The sequence below is a fragment of the Dasypus novemcinctus genome, chromosome X, assembly GCF_030445035.2.
Source record: "Dasypus novemcinctus isolate mDasNov1 chromosome X, mDasNov1.1.hap2, whole genome shotgun sequence".
In the NCBI taxonomy this organism is placed as follows: domain Eukaryota; kingdom Metazoa; phylum Chordata; class Mammalia; order Cingulata; family Dasypodidae; genus Dasypus; species Dasypus novemcinctus.
The window spans coordinates 167,383,238-167,402,534 of NC_080704.1; positions in this window are offsets into that span (position 1 = coordinate 167,383,238).

Consider the following 19,297-nt stretch of genomic DNA (forward strand, 5'->3'; position numbering starts at 1 on the left):
GTTCAACCCTCCTACCAAGAAGGTTAACCCAAGGCAAATGTAAAGTGCAGGGTCCTCCTATGTTTTCTGTGTCTTGCCCTGGGTTTGTGCTTGCCAGTGGCCTTAGGAGACCCTGTGTTTACAGGAGCTTGAATGGCCCCTCTATCCCTAGGGAAGAGACCTCCCTCTGCTCCCCTGCAGGACTTAAAGCAGGTAAGCTTTTACCTCAGGTGCCCAATTCATTTGTTGCTTACACCTCTTACACACTGTCCCAAGCTGCTTTTACCTGGAGGTCAAATTCTGGGAGTGTAGTTGAAGTTTTCTTAGGTCTGTCTTTTTGAGCTGGAAAGAGACCAGGGCCACAAAGGGAGTGCTGGCAGGCTCCACACTGCCCCACGGAGGGGCCAGAGTGCCAGGTGCTTCTTCTATCCCTCTTTAAAGCTTTTCTTGATTCAGTACTTGCCCAATAATTGAAGCCCTAATATTGTTTTCCATAGTTTCCAGAAAGAGTACTCATAGCACAAAGATTTTGTACTCATGGAGTTCTGTAAGTCGTTGGCATATTTTAACTACAGTTAGCATGGTCAAGCATCTCCATTTGGCATTGTTAGTCTAGGGAAACCATGTGCACTCTAAGAAAGAAGCAGTCAGAGAATCAGATCCCGACTATGTAGGTAATGGATTGATTTCACAGCCCCAGTGCAATTAACTCTGGTTATGGTAACTGGTTGGAATGAAGAACGTTTATTTTCTGCTGAATATAAAAACCATGCTTGCATATTAAAGAATGTTTATGGGGAAAATGAAAAGTATATACTGAATAATAGAAATCACCTGTAATCCCTTCACCCATAAATAATCACTGTTATAATCATGTATATTTATTTCTTACACATTGTATATAAATGTATATATGCATATGTGAAGAAATGCACTTTATATTTGATAGATGTGCTCTTAGTACTGTACATTATATTATTTTATATACAATTGTATGTAGGGGTATACATACAACTGTATATGATATCCTCTAACATGATTTAAATTGTATTTGGTGGAACACTTTTGTAGCCTATTTTTATTCACTAGGCATTATAGAATTAGCATGTTCCCATGTCATTAAAAAGTTTTGTAAGCATCATTTTAATGTTTGCATAATGGTCCTATCATATGTATGTATCATAATTTACTTCAACATTCCCTTGATGTTATGCATTTGGGCTGTTTGTAAATGACTTTTCACAGGGAGTGTAGAAAGTATGAGTGGAGTGAAGGTTTTTATACTTGAAGAGCCAGAGTAATTCTGTCAGAAAGAGAAGTGTTGTTTATATTTTCTTTTATTCACATTGGCTTCCCATGCCCTGTGCTCTCTCCCAGGTTTCAAAAGGGCTCACTGTTACTCCTCACAATTCAATATTTAACAGCTTACTATGTGCTAGGCTCCATGTAGTCTCATACCAACCCTCTGGCCTAATATTATTATCACCATATTACAGATAAGCCAACTGAGGTTCAGCACTGCAAGATCGCATAATTCAAACCCCTGGGGTGGGGATAGGGAGTGGGAAGTTAAGGCTTAAAAAGTACAAGGTTCCTATTTGGAATGATGGAAATGTTTCGTTAATGGATGGTAGTGATGGTAGCACAACATTGTGAATGTAATCAACAGCACTGAAATATATACCTGAATGTGATTAAAAGGAGGCAAATGTTAGATTGTATATATGGTAACAGAACACGTTTTAAAAAAATACATGGATCTACACTACACAATGAACCCTAAATTAAACCATGGACTATAGTTAATAGTAAAATTATTGAAATGTGTGATCATCAATTGTAACAAATATCCCTCACCAATGCAAGGTGTTGGTGGTGGGGTGGTGTATGGGAATCCTGGATTCTATGCATGATTGTTCTGTAAATCCACAACTTTTCTAAATAAGAAAAAAAAAAGATTCAAACCAGGTGTGTTTACTCCAAAAATTGCATTCTTAACTTCTACCCCTGCCTTTGTTCCTGGCCTAGGTTGTAGGACTCATCTTAATATATTCAGATTCTGTGATTCCAGTTGGTACCTAAATTAAGCACTTCATAAATATGTGTCTTAGGGTACATGGAGAGCCCAGGGGTGATCAGCTGATCTCCTTACTGGAAAAACAACTCCAAGTTTATGACTCATTCCAAGTGAGTCAGTTTTGCCATGGGCCCTCAGATGTCGTTTGCTTTCAATCTCCTCAGTACTTACCTAGGATCTTTAAATACAAAGAACTGTCACAATGATTGCTAGCAGAACTCGGTAGCTAATTGAAAGGAAAATCAAATGTAAGAGAAAAGAAATTGGTGATAAAGGTTTCTTTAAATAACATAATTCAATGCTTGAAGGATCGGATAGAATGGTATTTTGGAGCATGACAAACACTTGTTTATAGTAAGTCAGGAAACATGTTTTGCTGTAAAGTTTGCATAATCTGTATCATTTTAACCCATTCATGTTGCTATATTTAATACTGATTTCAATGACATTGATTGTTCACTTTATGGGATTATATATCATTGAATAAGAGGAATCAGAATTCATTTCCTTTCGTCATGAACCATTTTTGCACAGAAATTCCTAAACCTAACTAAGTTCTTATATCTTCTATACACTTGAATTTTTTGCCACAATGTTTACTTTGCAGAGGTGTGCATTTTAGTTGTGTTCCATCTGATACCCATTATAGTTTAACAAGGCTTCTTAAAATATTTTTGGTCAAAATTATAGTCATTAAAAATTAGGGTCAAATTGGCACTGCTTTTTCTACCTCATCTGACCTATTCATCCTATCTGAGAAGATTATAGCTGTGGGGTTGCAAAATGTAAAATTTTGAAAGTGCCTCAATATTAATTTAATGCAAATAGTATTTTGGTATTGGGAACCTCCGTCTAATAATACCACAAAATGGCTGGAAAACATCCTCTTGAATATCTACATGACCAGGGACCTCATTAAATCTTGAGGTGTTTATTCCACTTTGGGCATGTATAATGGAGACATGGCCTTAATTCCTTTATTTTGACCAAAATTCAGTCTCTGCAAAGCTTTCTTACATCGGTCCTACATTTATGAGATGGAGCTATAGAAAAAGGTCCAATTCCTTTTCCACAATAATTATAATATCACAGCAGTGTGGTATTAATACAGAGTAAATAGCAATGATAACTAATTATTACATAGTGCTTATTTTATGGACGGACTGTTCTGAGTGTTATACATACATTAACTCATTGCAATAATTATAAAACTCCTGTATGGTAGATTGTATTCTTTTTTTTTTTTTTTTGAGAATTTTGGAAATTCTTTTTTTTTAATTATTTATTTATTATTATTATTTTTAAATTACATTAAAAAAAATGAGGTCCCATTCAACCCCACCGCCCCCACCCCCCACTCCCCCCACTCCCCCCACAGCAACACTCTCTCCCATCATCATGACACATCCATTGCACCTGGTAAGTTCATCTCTGAGCATCACTGCACCCCATAGTCAATGGTCCACATCATAGCCCAGACTCTCTCACGTTCCATCCAGTGGGCCCTGGGGGGATCTACAGTGTCCCGTAATTGTCCGTGAAGCACTATCCAGGACAACTCCATGTCCCGAAAACACCTCCACTAGATTGTATTCTTATCCCCACTGTACAGAGAGGAAGCTGACACATAGAGAGAGTATCTTGCCAAAGGTCAAAGAACCCGTGAAGTGACCTTTGGCAAGTGGTAGAGCCAGGATTCAAACACGACTGTCTGGCTGAGGTCTTTGGAACTGGGTTTATATTATATTTCATTGTATTATATGATGTTGTTGCTATGTGATATTACTTTCTTGCATTCTAAATGGATTAAGGAGTTATATGTGAGGTATCAAGTCATTAAAGTGCCTAAGGAAACATAGGTAAGTATCTATTTCTGATCTTCCTCCATCAGCAAAGTTGTTAGAATGTAGGCTAGTTCCCAAGAGAAAAGAATGGAATATCCATCTCTGGATAAATGACTTACAAGTACTGACATTTAGGCATCTACCACACTGAAGGCTGCCAGTCAAGAGCCCAATGGAGGTAGCATATTTCCAGTGTCTCACACCTCAATATGCAGACAAAGGACAAGAGATGTTTGAGAAAATCTTTCAGTGGAAAGAAAGAGACAATAATAAACAGAAGAAGGACTTAAAAGGGAACATAAATAATGCAAGGAGCAAAACTTATTAATAAGCTCATTAATAATCCATAATATATCATTAATAATCTCAGAGAAATACAATAAATATTAAACCCATAAAACAGGAAGGATACTGTTGAAAAGGAAAGTACTAGAAAAAAGAAAATGTACTTAGAAATTAAAAATACAACACCAAAATTAAAAAAAAAAATCTCAGTAGAAATTTTGGGCAATAAAGACAAGTATATTGACCAAAAAGTAAAATATAAAGCAAAGATCAGAAACATAGTAGAAAAACGGTAAGATAGAATTAGAGAATAAATTTAATACATTCAAATTTTAATAGGAGTGAATTAAAGAATGGAAGGAGGAAAGGAAAGCAGGAACGCAGGAGGGAGGCAGGGAGGGAGGGAAGGAAGGAAGGAAGGAAGGAAGGAAGGAAGGAAGGAAGGAAGGAAGGAAGGAAGGAAGGAAGGAAGGAAGGAGGCAAGGAAGGAAGGGGAGGGAGGAAGGAAGGAAGGGAGGAAGGAAGGGGAGGAAGGAAGGAAGGATGGGGAGGGAGGAAGGAAGGATGGGGAGGGAGGGAGAGGGGGAGGAAGAAAGAAGAGACAGAAGAAGAAATTTTAAAAATACAACACCTAGACTTGAAGGACAAGATCTTCCAGTTTGTAATGTTCTGCAAAGTTTCCAAGACACTGAATGAGGAAAGCCTCATACTAAGGCATATCATGAAATTTCAAAACACGTGGGATAAGGAGTCTAAAACCTTAGAGAGGGATGACAATGATAGGTCACTTACAAAGAATTTGAAGTTACAACGTCATCAAACTACTCAACTGCCATACCAGAAGCTAATTTAATAATGGAGCGATGCCTTCAAAATAAAACAGAATGATCTTCAACTTAGAATTCTATATCGAGACAAATATCAGTTGATAGTGCAGGGAGGATAAATATAGGTTCAGATAATCAAGGGCTACATATTTATCTTCTTTGTCCTTTTAAGAACAAAAACAATGGAGTACTTTCTCCTTCAAAATAAGGGAATAAACCCAGGAAGAGGAAATGATGGGATCCAGCAAACAGGAGATCCAATACAGGGAAGTCCCCTGCATGGCAGGTTCCTAGTACATCAATCAGTATAATCTCTTTAAATACAACCCCAGTCACTTTTCTTCCCTGATTCCAATGCTGTAATGTCCTCCCATCACACTTATAACAAAACAGAAACTCTTTTCTTAGCCCTATTTCTCCAACTTCACCTTGTACTATCCACCCCTTCCCCCCTCTCTCATGCTACAGCCACACTTACCTCTTGTTTTTTTTATTCTGGGCTTAAATTTTTTAAAAATTTATTGAAGTATATCATTCACATGAACATACATAAATAGTAAGTGTATCGTAAAAGTTGTGAACTTACTATGGTCCACAACTTACATTTGGTGCATTTGTTCCCTAACCCACCCTATAATTATTTTTTTTCATATAGTTTAATTACAAAAGTTGTGAACTTACAAAACAATCATGCACTTCACACTGACCTTTTATGAGTTCCTTCCTACACAAGCACCTTTGTGCCCCAGGACTTTTGCGACCGGTTCCCTCTGCCCTGGAATGCCTTTCCCTCAGCTCTTCATACAGCTGGCCTCCTTTAAGACCTTCAGCTCCCAGCTCTCTAATACCATGTCTTCAGTTGTTGTCCCTAGTCAGCTTATTCTAATTGAATCCTCATCATTCTCTCTCCTTCTTACTCTGCTACACTTATCTTCACCTTGCTTATCAGTACTTGATGTTATTTTATTTATTCATTTATTTATTTAACAGCATATTCATTTTCTCCCATTCTAGAACATAAGCTCCAGGAGACCAGGGGCTCTGTCTCTTTTATTCCTTAATTTACCTTCAGTGCTCAATCTGTTCCTGGCACAGATGTCCCTGAAATATTTGTTGCATGCATCAAATTTGCCAAAGATATGACTAATATTTCTTTGAGCCATAAGGGGATTGGTGATTTTTGAAAATGCCGTTTTATTCTTTTTTAGTATTTTCTAAAGCATTTAACACCTCCATCATTTAAAACAACAACAACAACAACAACAACAACATTCTAATGCTTCTGGACTAGAAAATATCATTGGAAATGGCCCTTAAAAACAGGATCTCATGGGTTCTGCCCAATCTTGCTTGCCATAACCCACTGAATGGACTGGGGGAGAGTGTAAACTACTATGTAAACTATTATCCATGAGTGCAGCAGTGCTCCAAAATGTATTCACCAAATGCAATGAACGTGTCACAACAATGAAAGAGCTTGTTTATTTGGGAAGAGTGGGGGGTGAGGAGGGTAGGGTATATGGTAACCTCTTACATATATATATTTTTTAAAGATTTATTTTATTTATTTCTCATCCCTTCCCTTCTGTTGTCTGCTCTCTCTCCATTTGCTGTGTGTTCTTCTGTGTCCACTTGCATTCTTGTCATACGGCACAGGGAAACCGTCGCCTTTTTTTTGTTGCATCATCTTGTTGTGTCAGCTCTTTGTGTGTGCAGAGCTGCTCCTGGGCGAGCTGTGCTTTTTTCACTCAGGGCGGCTCTTCTTGTGGGGCACACTCCTTGCGCGTGGGGCACTCCTACACAGGGGACACCAATGAGTGGCACAGCACTCCTTGTCTGCATGGCAGCACTGCATGTGGGCCAGCTCACCACATGGGTCAGGAGGCCCTGGATATTGAACCCCAGACCCTCCATATGGTAGGTGGATGCTCTATCATTTGAGTCACAATCACATCCCTTATATTTTTTAATGTAACATTATTTATTGCAATCCATGTATCTTCAAAAAAATACAATTAAAAAAATGATGGTGCTGGGTAGTGGGGTATATGGGAACATCTTATGTTTTTTAATGTACCATTTTATGTGATCTATTAACTTTAAAAAAAAGATAATTAAGAAATAAAATAAAATTTAAAAAATGAAAATGAAAAATCCTTCTTAAATCCATCTTCTTTGGGGACTTGAGATGACATATAATCCCTTCCATGTTCCCCTAAATTCCCACTAAAATGATCTAAGGATTATAAGAATAGGTGGGTAGAATCCATTTGTGAGTTGGAAACTTCTCTCACTCCTCCCCACCCCAGCCCAGTTTTTCCAATTTCACTGATTACCATCATCTTATTGCTCAAACCAAATCTTGGAATCTCCCTCACTCCCCATCCGTCTGACTGCTGGGGAAGTCAGGGAAAGCTGTGGCCACCTCCCAACACTCACCTAACCTTCCCCTTTCTACTATGTGTAGAGTCTAATGTCCCTGCCTGACCTTATCTTGAATGGGAAACCCTATAATGAGCAGCCCCAGCTGCTTGGCACAGTGGGAACTTTGCACAAAGGTTGTTCAATACATGTATTTTTTCAGTGGCTAGGAGACAGGTGTGTGTTAAAAACCTAACTGTCAGGCAGTACAGATTTATCTCTGCTCTTTTGAGGCAAAGCAGGGCATGCAGAGTGGCCATCCATCAGCCTTGACCCAGGCAGTTGGGCTTCCTAACCTTGACCACCCAACCTGGGACACTGGCCACAATGGGATCTCTTCCCCTGCTCGTCTGGACCCTTTGTGCTGTGCAGGTAATAAAGCTGTCATTTATGAAAGTCTTTATTGTGCCTGAGCCTGTGTTCCCAAAATGCACCACACTGGCCCAGTGCTTAGACTGTAGCTTCTGTCATAATGGGACCTCAGACAGAATCATTTCACAGGTGGGTTTAAAACATAACTTTCAAACTCCTGATTAAACTCACCTTTTCTCCATTTCTTTCCAAACTAGCTGGTCTAATTTCCAACCCATAAATCATAAATAAATGAATTGTATATGCACAAATTTGTGAAAGCAATGTACGAATGCCTATTTATATATGTCCTTTTGCAATTCTTTACACCCAACTCCATTTAAAGCAGGGGAGCTGCACTGAGAGTTAGTGCTGTAAAATACTGGGTCTCGTTCTTTCAGGGACCAAGGGCTGTTGGCAAGCAACAGAATGTTACACAGACAGCAGACTCTCATTTTCCTGGGAGAATGGTCATCCAAGAGGCAGTGCAGCAAGAAATTAAGGTGTTTCCATCTAAAACATATCCTTTTTTGAGGGGGAGTTAGAGATAAACACAGATGATATAGCAAGATAAACATAATCATAGAAAGAAAATGTCCTTTCCCTCTGGCCATGAGTAGAGAAAAGAGAGAATTCTGAGTTCCGTGATCTAAAGAGGAAGCAGACAAGGTAGTGTCGGGTCCAGTTAGGGACCTGTTTGTCTGAGGCTGATACTCAGTGAGGAGGAGGCTAGAAACCTCCTCTAGACTAATAGTGCTCTCTGCAATGACAGAAATGTTCTATATATGTGTTACCCAATGTGATGCTCCCTAGGCACATATGGTTATTGAGCATTCCAAACGTGGTGACTGTGACTGAGGTCCTGAATTTTTCATTTGAGTTCAATATGGTGTCATGGAGACAAAAGAAAAGCAAAACTAGGATGAATTTAAAAAATAATAATAGGGTGTGTTGGGGGGAAAATACACCCAATGTAAGATAAGGACTAAAATTAGTAATAAGATTTTGGCACTATTCTTTCTTAATCTGTAACAAATATCTCACAACAATGCAAGGTGTGGGTGGAGGGTTGATTTATGGGACCCCTGTATGATGTTATGCATGTTTGCTTTGTAAGTTTACAGCTTTTACTATACCCTTATTGTTTATGTATGTTCCTATATAAATGATATAAAGATAATAATAATAATAATAGGGAGGGTTGGGGAAAATACTTTGGTTAGTAGTAATATTTTGACAATGCTCTTTAATCATTGGTTTAAAATGTTTAACAACAATGCAAGGTGTTTGTGGTAGGGTGAGTTATGAGAGTCCTGTTTGTTTCATAAGTTCACAACTATTACTATACACTTATTGTTTACGTATGTTTATGTGAGAGTGATATACTTCAATAAAGTAAAAAAAAAAGAAAAAAAAGAAAAACCAAGGAAAAGGAAAACAAAACACAAAATACCTCTCTACACGCAGAGAATGTCTCCTTCTAAGGCTAAATGTGCTGTGGGTGGGACCTGAGGCACCGAGGAAGGTGTTCCCTTAGGAAAGGCAGAGATGGGGCTGAGGAAAATTCCCTAGACTCCAGTCCAAAGATCTGCATCCCAAGCTCAGGCCTGCCGATAGCAAATCAGCACCCTTTCCTCTTTGCACGCTGTTTCTTTTCATGCAGAATGAGTGGTTTTGAACGATTTGTAAGCACTGGCATAAAACAATCATGCGGATCCATTCTTGTGAGTATAGTGAAAAAGCAGATAGCAGAAAAAAATAAATCTGAGGGTAGCCAGAGAAAACTACTGCAGCAGCAGAGACACTCAAGAGAAAGCACGTGATGCTGCAAACAATGGTCCCCTTGGATCTAGCTGCGACCACTGAACGTTACTGTGGGCTAAGTCTTGTGCTGGGGGGATGGTTATACTTGAATCTGATTTCATCTCCCGACAATTGTAAGAGTTGTGATAGTGTCATTGTCCCCATTTAAAAAGGAAGGAAGGGAGGGAGAAAGGAAGCAAGGAAGGGAAGGAAGGAAGAAAAAGGGAAAGAGAAAGATGGGAGACTGAGGCTTAGCTAGATTGGGTAACTCATCCGAGGTCATATTAATAGTAAGGAAGTAGTGAAACTAGGATATTTTTTATTCAAGAAATTGTCTGTTTACAGAAATATCATGCGTAAAATAGAGTTCCCCTATACCACCCTATTATTAACAGCTTGCATTAGAGTGGTACATTTGCTACAATTCGTGAAAGAACATTTTTATTATTAACTATAGTCCATTGCTTAAAATAGGGTTCACTGTATTATACAGTCCTATGTATTTTTAAAGTTTTATTCTAGTAACATAGATCTAACCTAAATTTCCCCTTTTAACCACATTCACATATAAAATTCAGTGCTGTTAATTACATTCACAATGTTGTGCTACCATCACCACCATTCAATACCAAAACTATTCCATCAATCCAAATAGAAACACGATGGCAAACTCAGAGAGTCAGACTCTAGAATATAGTTTACCAGGGGACAGGGAATGGGCATTGAGGCTTAAATTGTACAGAACTTCCATTGGGGATGAAACTGGGATTTGATCCCAAGTTTGTTTTTCCACTTACGATAGGCTGTGTTTAATAGGTGTTGTGTATGTTGCTAATATATACCAGGTACTATTTCTCCATATTATTCTACAAAAGTTCTGACAACAGTTTTGTGGAGACTATCCCTGTAGGAAGGGCCCTTGCTAAGATTCCTGGAGAGGGGGGAACATGGTCCTGGCAAAGCTAGTCATCTTATGAAGTAAAAGGTTCTCTGTGCACCCATCAAACTTTCTCTTTTTCTCTAACTTCACTGTGTCCCACTTATCTAAATTCACCCTTCAGTCCCGTCTTGACACTTTCCACTGTATGAAAGGGCAATTTTTAAAATATCATAAAATTTTCTCTTGGAGGAGTGCTTTTTAAAATGAAAAATCATCTGAGATTCTAAATAGAGACAAAGTGGACAGATTGTATAGGTCTTTACTTAGTTGAAGCAAAACGATTACATCTAAAATGTAGATGGCATAACAAGTTACATCTGAGGGAGAGGGAGAATGCCACTACCACTTAATCACTGACCTTAAACGGAAGAACAGGTAAAGCAATAGGACATGTCGCCCTGACATCCCTGTAATTGCCCTGGCCACCCACTTTATCCTGATTCCAAAGAAGAAAACCTGGACAAAGCCAAAACTGTTTGCATGCTACGACCAAGGTGATACGATGACACAGTAGAGAGTGTCATTCTTCTTACTCAGAGTCAAACTTTTGAGTCATGGCAGCAAAAGGCATACTAGAATTCCATGTTCTGAAGGCTTTACGTATAATAATTCTTTTAATTGCACTTATTTGGGGGGCAGGTAACTCAAAATACTGTTATAATTTTCACTCCCTCTCTATTTCAATTCAGAATCAATATGCTACCCAGACATAGGGCATAATTTCCCACCCCACCAACACCACTGCCATATGTAGCCTGCTGGGAAGTGATGCTCAACCAGCTCCCCCAGCCAAATAATTGATGGTTTTCTGATCAGTTGCCATTAAATTAGCCACGATATTTACAACTACTCACCAGCTCTCTCCATAAATACATTTCATTAAGAGTTCTAGATTTGCTTTATTTCTTTATTTGTATGTTTATCAATATTAGAGAGGCTGTGAGTTTACATAGCAATCTTGCCTAAAATACAGGAATCCCATACACCGCCCTGTTAGTAACCCCTCACGTTGGTGTGGAAAATTTGTTACAACTGAGGGAAGCAAAATTCAATAATGGTACTATTAACTGCAGTCCATGGTATAACTTGAAGTTCCCTGTTTGTGCAGTGCAGTTTCGTGGATTTAAAAAAAACGTATTCTGTTACTATCCATACAATCAACATTTCCCCTTTTAACCACATTCATATATATATACATATATATATATATACTTATATATATGTATATATATATATGCTGTTAATTACATTCACAAGGTTGGGCTCCCTTCCCCACCATCACAATTAACATGACATAAAGGTTTACACTATTCAACATCATACACACAATCCACAGACATTTACTGAGCTTCTACCATGTGCAAAACCCAGCCTTAGTAAATTTGAGGGATTAAGAGAGAAAACGACCCAGACCCTGCTCTAAAATCCTATAGAGCCTATGATAATGCCACCAGCCATCATTATGATTGTCCCTGAGAGTATAAACAGCTACTCCTAAGCCCAGCGACCGCGACTGCCACCACTGCACCAGCCACCAGTATTCCTTACTTTATCGAGGGTGGGATGGGAGCTCGGGGTGAGGTCTATACATGTAACTGCATACCAAAGCAATACAAAGCAAACATGTGTGTCCAACTAGGGAAAAGAAGTAGATAGATATTCACCCACCCTTCTTGTGTGGGCTCCAGAGGGACCATCAACACGTCCAGTGTTTTTTCTAAAGGACTATTTTCCTAACATTAGTAACTGAAGGTATTATGTTTGTGCTTTTTAGCTTAAATGGAACCATAAAAGAATCACAGAAGCTGACTTTCAGAGAATTTTTATAAAAGCCCTATTTTGGGGTGAAAGCATCCCTTGTCATCGTCCTTCTAAGGAACACAGGGAAAAAGACATTATGTGTAATTTTACATCACGTGATTCATGTTCACACATACAGGAAATGTTTGGGTGAGTTAATATTACATATTTTGGAAAAGTAGCCAAGCAGAAGGCAAAGGCATGGGAACAGTGATGTGATCAAACTCACACAGGGAAAAATGGGTAATAAGCGATAAATTAAACATATGTTAGCCCAGTAGCCACAACCTACTCTTCAGTGAGAGTTGTCTTCTTTTGTGAAATTGTATTGTGGTCTCTGGAAACAGCCACTATGCCAACATGCCACACATTTCCCACCAGCACCATTCTCCCAGATATTGTTTCTTCCCCTAGGAAATTATAATGTCTGGCATTTCAAAGAAAAATCTAGAGCTCTGCTCCTGCTTTGGTGAATGCACAGGTCAATAAAATGAGTATCTTTAATATAGAGAGAGATCATCAAACTCAAGAAAGGCCAAGTAGATAAGTGGACAAAGGCAACTAAATGAACAATCCCACCAAAAATGACAAACAAATAGCAAACAAACTTACATCATGACACAAAGAAACATCAACATATATTAAAACAAAAATACAATTTATGACCCATTATTTTAAATGACAGCACCCTTTAGATTACTTTTGGGATGCAAATTGAAAATGTATACGAAGGACCACAAATCTCTTTATCATTTTGGTTTCTTGATCTTTTTTAAATAAGTTAAATTTGTTTATTCTGCCCCCCCTTGTTGTTTACACTTGCCGTCTGCTCTCTGTGTTCATTCATTGTGCACTCTTTGTGTATGCTTGCCTTCTCTTTAGGAGGCACTGGAAACCAAACCCAGGACCTCCCATGTGGTAGAGAGGCACTCAATTGCTTGAGCCACCTCAGCTTCCTGCTTTGTTGTGTCTCTCAGTGTCTTTCCTTTTTTGAATCTCCTTGTGTCATCTTGTTGCCTCATCTTGTTGCATCAGCTCGCTGCACATTCCCATTGTCTGAGCTCGCTATCTTGCTTGACCTCTTCAGGAGGCCCTGGGAACTGAACCCAGGACTACCCATGCAGTAGTCAGGAGCTCAATTGCTTGAGCCACATCCACTTCCCTACTTTTGATCAAGTAGTTCAATTTCTGAAATCCTGTCCTAAGGAAATAAGAAAAAAAATTTACTCATGAGGGGAAGTGGGTGTGTGGGTGTGGCTCAATCGCATCCCAGTGCCTCCTTGTGCAGGCAAAGCTGGCCTGTTCCCATGGAGATCGACGGCCCACACCTGTGGAGAGCTGGTGCAGCAAGATGATGCAATAAAGGGAAACAAGCAAACACAGAAGAACACACAGTGAATGGACACAGAGAGCAGACAACAAGCAACCCACAGGGAGGGGGGGATAAATAAATAAATAAATATATAAATAAATAAATAAATATAAAAAACATTTACATGTGAAGACTATTTATAGGGAAGCAGATGTGGCTCAAGTAATTGGGCTTCCATCTACCATATGGGAGGTCCAGGATTCCATTCCCATGTCCTCCTGGCAAAGGCAAGCTGATCTGCATGGTAAGCTAGCCCACACGGAAAGCTGGCCTGAGTGGAGTGCTGGCCCATGCAGGAGTGCTGGCCCACACAGCAAGCTGGCCCATGCAGCCAGCTGATCTGAACAGAGTGATGGCCCATGCAGGAGTGCTGGCCCATGCAGCAAGCTATTCCAAGTGGAATGCTAGAGCAGCAAGACAATGCAACAAAAAGAGACACAGAGGAGAGACAATAAGAAACACAGCAGGACAGAGACATGGAGGACAGGGAGCTGAGGTGGTGGAAGAGATTGAACACCTGTTTCCCACTCTGGAAGTTCCCGGGATCAGTTCCCAGTGCCACACAAAGCAGACACAGAAGAATGCAGAGAATGGACACAGAGAGCAGACTGGGGGTCAGGGGGATAAATAAATAAATAAAACTTAAAAAAAAAGATTATTTATAGTCTTTCACAATCTTTAAGTCCTGAATGTTCAACAGAAGAGGATGGTCAATGAAATATTATATGACCATTGAAAATTATGATTTTGAAAATTTTAGCAACATGTGGGAGTTCTTTTGATACAATATGACTGAGGATTTCATTGTAAGAAAAAGGGAGAAGGAAGGTGTAAGGTGTGTGTGTATGTGTGTGTTAACACCTGTGTGTGTGTGACTGCTGAGAAACAGGAGGAAAGTTGGTAAAGAAGCTTAGGCCCGGGAAACGGACTTTGGCCCAGTGGTTAGGGCGTCCGTCTACCACATGGGAGGTCTGTGGTTCAAACCTCGGGCCTCCTTGACCCGTGTGGAGCTGACCATGTGCAGTGCTGATGCGCGCAAGGAGTGCCGTGCCACGCAAGGGTGTCCCCCGCGTGGGGGAGCCTCACGCGCAAGGAGTGTGCCCGTGAGGAAAGCCGCCCAGCGTGAAAAGAAAGAGCAGCCTGCCCAGGAATGGCACCGCCCACACTTCCCATGCCGCTGACGACAACAGAAGCGGACAAAGAAACAAGACGCAGCAAATAGACACCAAGAACAGACAACCAGGGGAGGGGGGGATATTAAATAAAATAAATAAATCTTTAAAAAAAAAAAAAAAGAAGCTTAGGCCCAATTAAAGTGTCTTGAATGCAATGGGATACAAACAAAGGACAGTGAGGTGGTATATTAAAATGTAACGGACGTATTTGACACATCCTGCAGAAATATAAATTATCCATGAAGGTTATAAGGAAAATGCTTATTTTAAATAGACATATTATAGAAGAGAGTACAGAACTCACCTGCATTGCAAAGATCAGCCAAGAAACTTCAAAGGAAATCCATACTTAGCTAAGGAGGCCATATCAGCCACTGAATTCATGGAAATATAAGCAAAAATTACCTCAATCTCACCAGGCAAGGCTAACAGTCAGGAAAGTTCGGAGCCAGTGGAGATTTAAAAAATATATATATTTCCCACCTTATTTTTAAAGGAGTTTTAGATTACATATATGTTATATTGAAAATATAGGGGATTCCCATATACCCATCCACCCACACACTTTCCCCAATTCACATCCTTCATTAGTGTGGTACATTTGTTACAATTGATGAACACATATTGAAGCATTGATACTAACCATGGTCTATAATTTACATTATGGATTACACTTTGCACCACACAATTTTGTAGGTTTTGACAAAATGTATAATGGTCAATATCCATCATTGCAAAATCACTCAAGACAATTCCAATGTCCTCAAAAATGTCCCATGTTACACTTATTTTTCCCCAGTGGAGATTTTTAAAACAACAAATGTCATACTCAAATTTATGTTTTGATACTCTCCTGGAGGTAGGACAGATTGGAGTGGAGAAGTCATAGCATGGGTAGGAGCACCTGTGAAGAAGATTTTGATTCTGGTCAGGTGGAGAATGAAGGACAGCGAGAAGAGTCATGAATGAGAGAGCTAAATTTGGGAGGAATGTCTGGTACTGATTGGTGATTCTTTTTTTTTTTAAAGATCTATTTATTTATTTAATTCCCCCTCTCCCCCGATTGTCTGTTCTCTGTGTCTATTTGCTGCGTCTTGTTTCTTTGTCCGCTTCTGTTGTCAGCGACAATGGAAGTGTGGGCAGCACCATTTCTGGGCAGGCTGCACTTTCTTTTGCGCTGGGCGGCTCTCCTTACGGGTGCACTCCTTGCGTGTGGGGCTCCCCTACGCTGGGGACACCCCTGCGTGGCAGGGCACTCCTTGCGCACATCAGCACTGCACATGGGTCAGCTCCACACGGGTCAAGTAGGCCCGGGGTTTGAACCGCGGACCTCCCATGTGGTAGACGGACGCCCTAACCACTGGGCCAAGTCCGTTTCCCTGATTGGCGATTCTTAATAAGCAATTGGATGGGGGTGAGAAGACACAGTTAAACATAGCTTCTAGTGTGTCATTTTCCTGCTTGAAAATTCTCAACTGGCTCCACCTTCTTGCAGAAATATGTTTAAATCCATGAGCCTGGAGCTCAAAACTTGCCAAGATATAACCTCAATCTAACATTTGTCTCGTTTCCCACCTACAATGTTACTGTCCACGAGTCCTTGCCACTCTAAAAATATGCCTTGCACCCTCTCACCTCCCTTTCCCTGTTGGTGCCATTTCATTTGTCTAGAATTCTTCTCACTTTTCTAACTTTGCCCCATTACAAAGTTCAATTCACATGCAGTCAACACCTCTGTGAATGCTCCTTAGTCATCGCTGGACAGTGAGCTCTGGTTCTTTGAGTGTCCATCTGCATTTCTTTGTTGTCATGCATCATATTCCTTCTCAACAGGTAAGCCAAAGTTATTCCATTAAATCATAAAATAAATCATATCACCCCATTGTTTGAAACCTTACTATGAATGCCATCTCGTTCAGGTAAAAGCCAAAGTCCCAGCCAAACCCTATTTCAATGTTTCTTAATCAAACCCAACTATACTTTAGATTAATTCCAGAAACAATTGAATAAAACCTGTGCCCAGATCTCACAGCAGGGCAAGTGAACCCAATCACTGGTGGTGGTGGGGAATCTTTATTTGTTTGCTTATTTATATATGGAAGTTACGGGTTTATAGAAAAATCATGCAGAAAAAATACATAATTCAATATACCTCCTCTCACACATGCAGTTTTCCCTATTATTAACACTTCACATCCACGTGGTCTTGTTTTAGTTTGCTAATACTGTTAATGCAACATATCAGAAATGGGTTGGCTTTTGTAACAGAATGTATAAGGGGCAAAAATTTGCAGTTCCAAGACTGTGCAAATGTCCAAATCAAGGCATCATCAGAGATGCTTGCTCATTGAAGGTCAGCTGCTGGATCCTGACTCCTGCCACATGGCGAGGCAAAATGTTGACTCTCCATCTGGCTCTCTGCCTTCTCCTCCAGGCAGCTTTCTCCCCAAGCTCAGCTGTTGGCTCATAAGCACATGGCAAGTCTTATCTCTTCAGCTTTGAGCTGATCTGTGGGCCTAGCTGCGACGGCTTGCTCGGTCAGTAGAGGTGGGGTCTGGCTGTGGACGAGGGGTCGGTCCAGCTTTGGACGAGGGGTCGGTCCTGCTTGGGACGAGGGGTTGGTCCCACTTGGGACGAGGGGTTGGTCCGGCAGCAGACAAGGGGTCGGTCTCATAGGGGTTGCGTGGTTCAGCTGACGGGGTCACCCGGCGAAGCAGGCGACGAAGGGGTCGCCCAGAGAAGCAGGTGACGAACTGGGGACAAGGGAGGCCAGGCCCTTGTCGGGGGCTATCAGGGCTGGAGGGCGCATGGCAGAAGAACTACCGCGGAGACAAGGTAAACACGCAAGTCCACTTTATTGAGGGAGAGGCAACAGTTTTATAGGGGCTGGGGAAGGCTGATTGGTCGAAGCCACGCCCTGTTCTGATTGGTTGCCGGAGAAAGGTCAGTGGGCGGTACTGGATGGGGGAGGGGTGGTGATTAGGGATTGGCTGTTGCTGTTGCTGGGGGAAGTGGCAGGGTTTAGGGATTGGTGGCTGCTGTTGCTGGGGTGGAGGGCAGACTTGAGTTTCCCGCCCATGCCTGGCTGTTGCTGCTGTCGGGGGGAGGGAAAAGGGCAGACTGGATTTTTCCGCCCACGCCTGGCTGTTGCTGCTGTCGGGGGAGGGGAAAGGGCAGACTGGATTTTTCCGCCCACGCCTGGCTGTTGCTGCTGTCGGGGGAGGGGAAAGGGCAGACTGGATTTTTCCGCCCACGCCTGGCTGTTGCTGCTGTCGGGGGAGGGGAAAAGGGCAGACTGGAATTTTCCGCCCTGCGCCTGCGCAGGGAGAAAAAAGAAGAAGGGTGCCGCCCCACAGGCATCGTGTGGTGCCATCCGGGAGGAGGGGCGGCCGCAGAAGCATGACTGCCGAGAAGGGGAGACCCGAGGGCACTCTGCGCCCATGCCGAGCTCCATTCAGGGGTGGCGGTGGGCCCGACCAACCACCCTATTATGGGGGCAGCGGTTTGGCCTGCCGCGGCTGCTCCCCTGCCAGGCCAGCAAACCACACTTCAGCCCGAGGGGTGACCGCATTTCCCCCTTCTTTTCAAATAAGGGCCAGGATGGCAGCAGCAACAAGTAGCCGAGGCCCAAGAGGCAGTAAGCAATGAGGGAAGCGGGGCTGAAGAGGGAGGTGAGTATGACGGGGATATAAATGTACAATTTAGGGGGTGGTATCTTGCCGTTGCGAGCAAGGGTGGCCAATGTCCAATTCTTGTTGATCTCGGCGGCTATAAGATCCATCTGCTGTTAAAAGACCAGGGTGACAGCGCGTTACAGGTAGTTGATCTCTTCTTGGCGGCGAAGAGCAGTAGAGGCAGACTGTGTGATGGTCTGGAGGATCACAGCGGTGAGGACAAGTCATGTCAGGGCACCAGCGACGGTGGTGGCAGCAGCGTCGGGAGTGGTGGAGACGTAGGCGAGGACAAGAAGGCCAAGGTCTCCACGGGCGTGAGAGAGGCCGATGTTAACAGGGCGGGTTGACATGGGGCGGCCCAATCTGCAACGCAATGGGGGTTCAAACAAAAAAGGAGGGGGGCGGGGGACGAGAAAGGACGCTTTGGATGGCTGAGAAGAGGAGTGAGGTCGAGACAGGAGGAAGCTCCGCGGAAGTATGGGGAGGCAAAAGCAGAGACATTATTAGATGCTAGAAAGCAGGCTGTGGGCCGGGGAAAGCGGGTTGCTGGCCGTTTAGTGGGGCTGGAGCTGCTTGAGAGCGATGGCGGCATGGGGGGCCATGGTTACAGAAGACTTGGGGCTGTTTCAAAGAGATCTTACACCAGTGAGTGTCTAGGAGACCGGCGAGGGCCCGAACTTGTGGGGCTTGCTTAGCAGATAGGATGTTACCCATTGCTAATGGCCTTTTGGAGCCGATAAGAAAAGGGG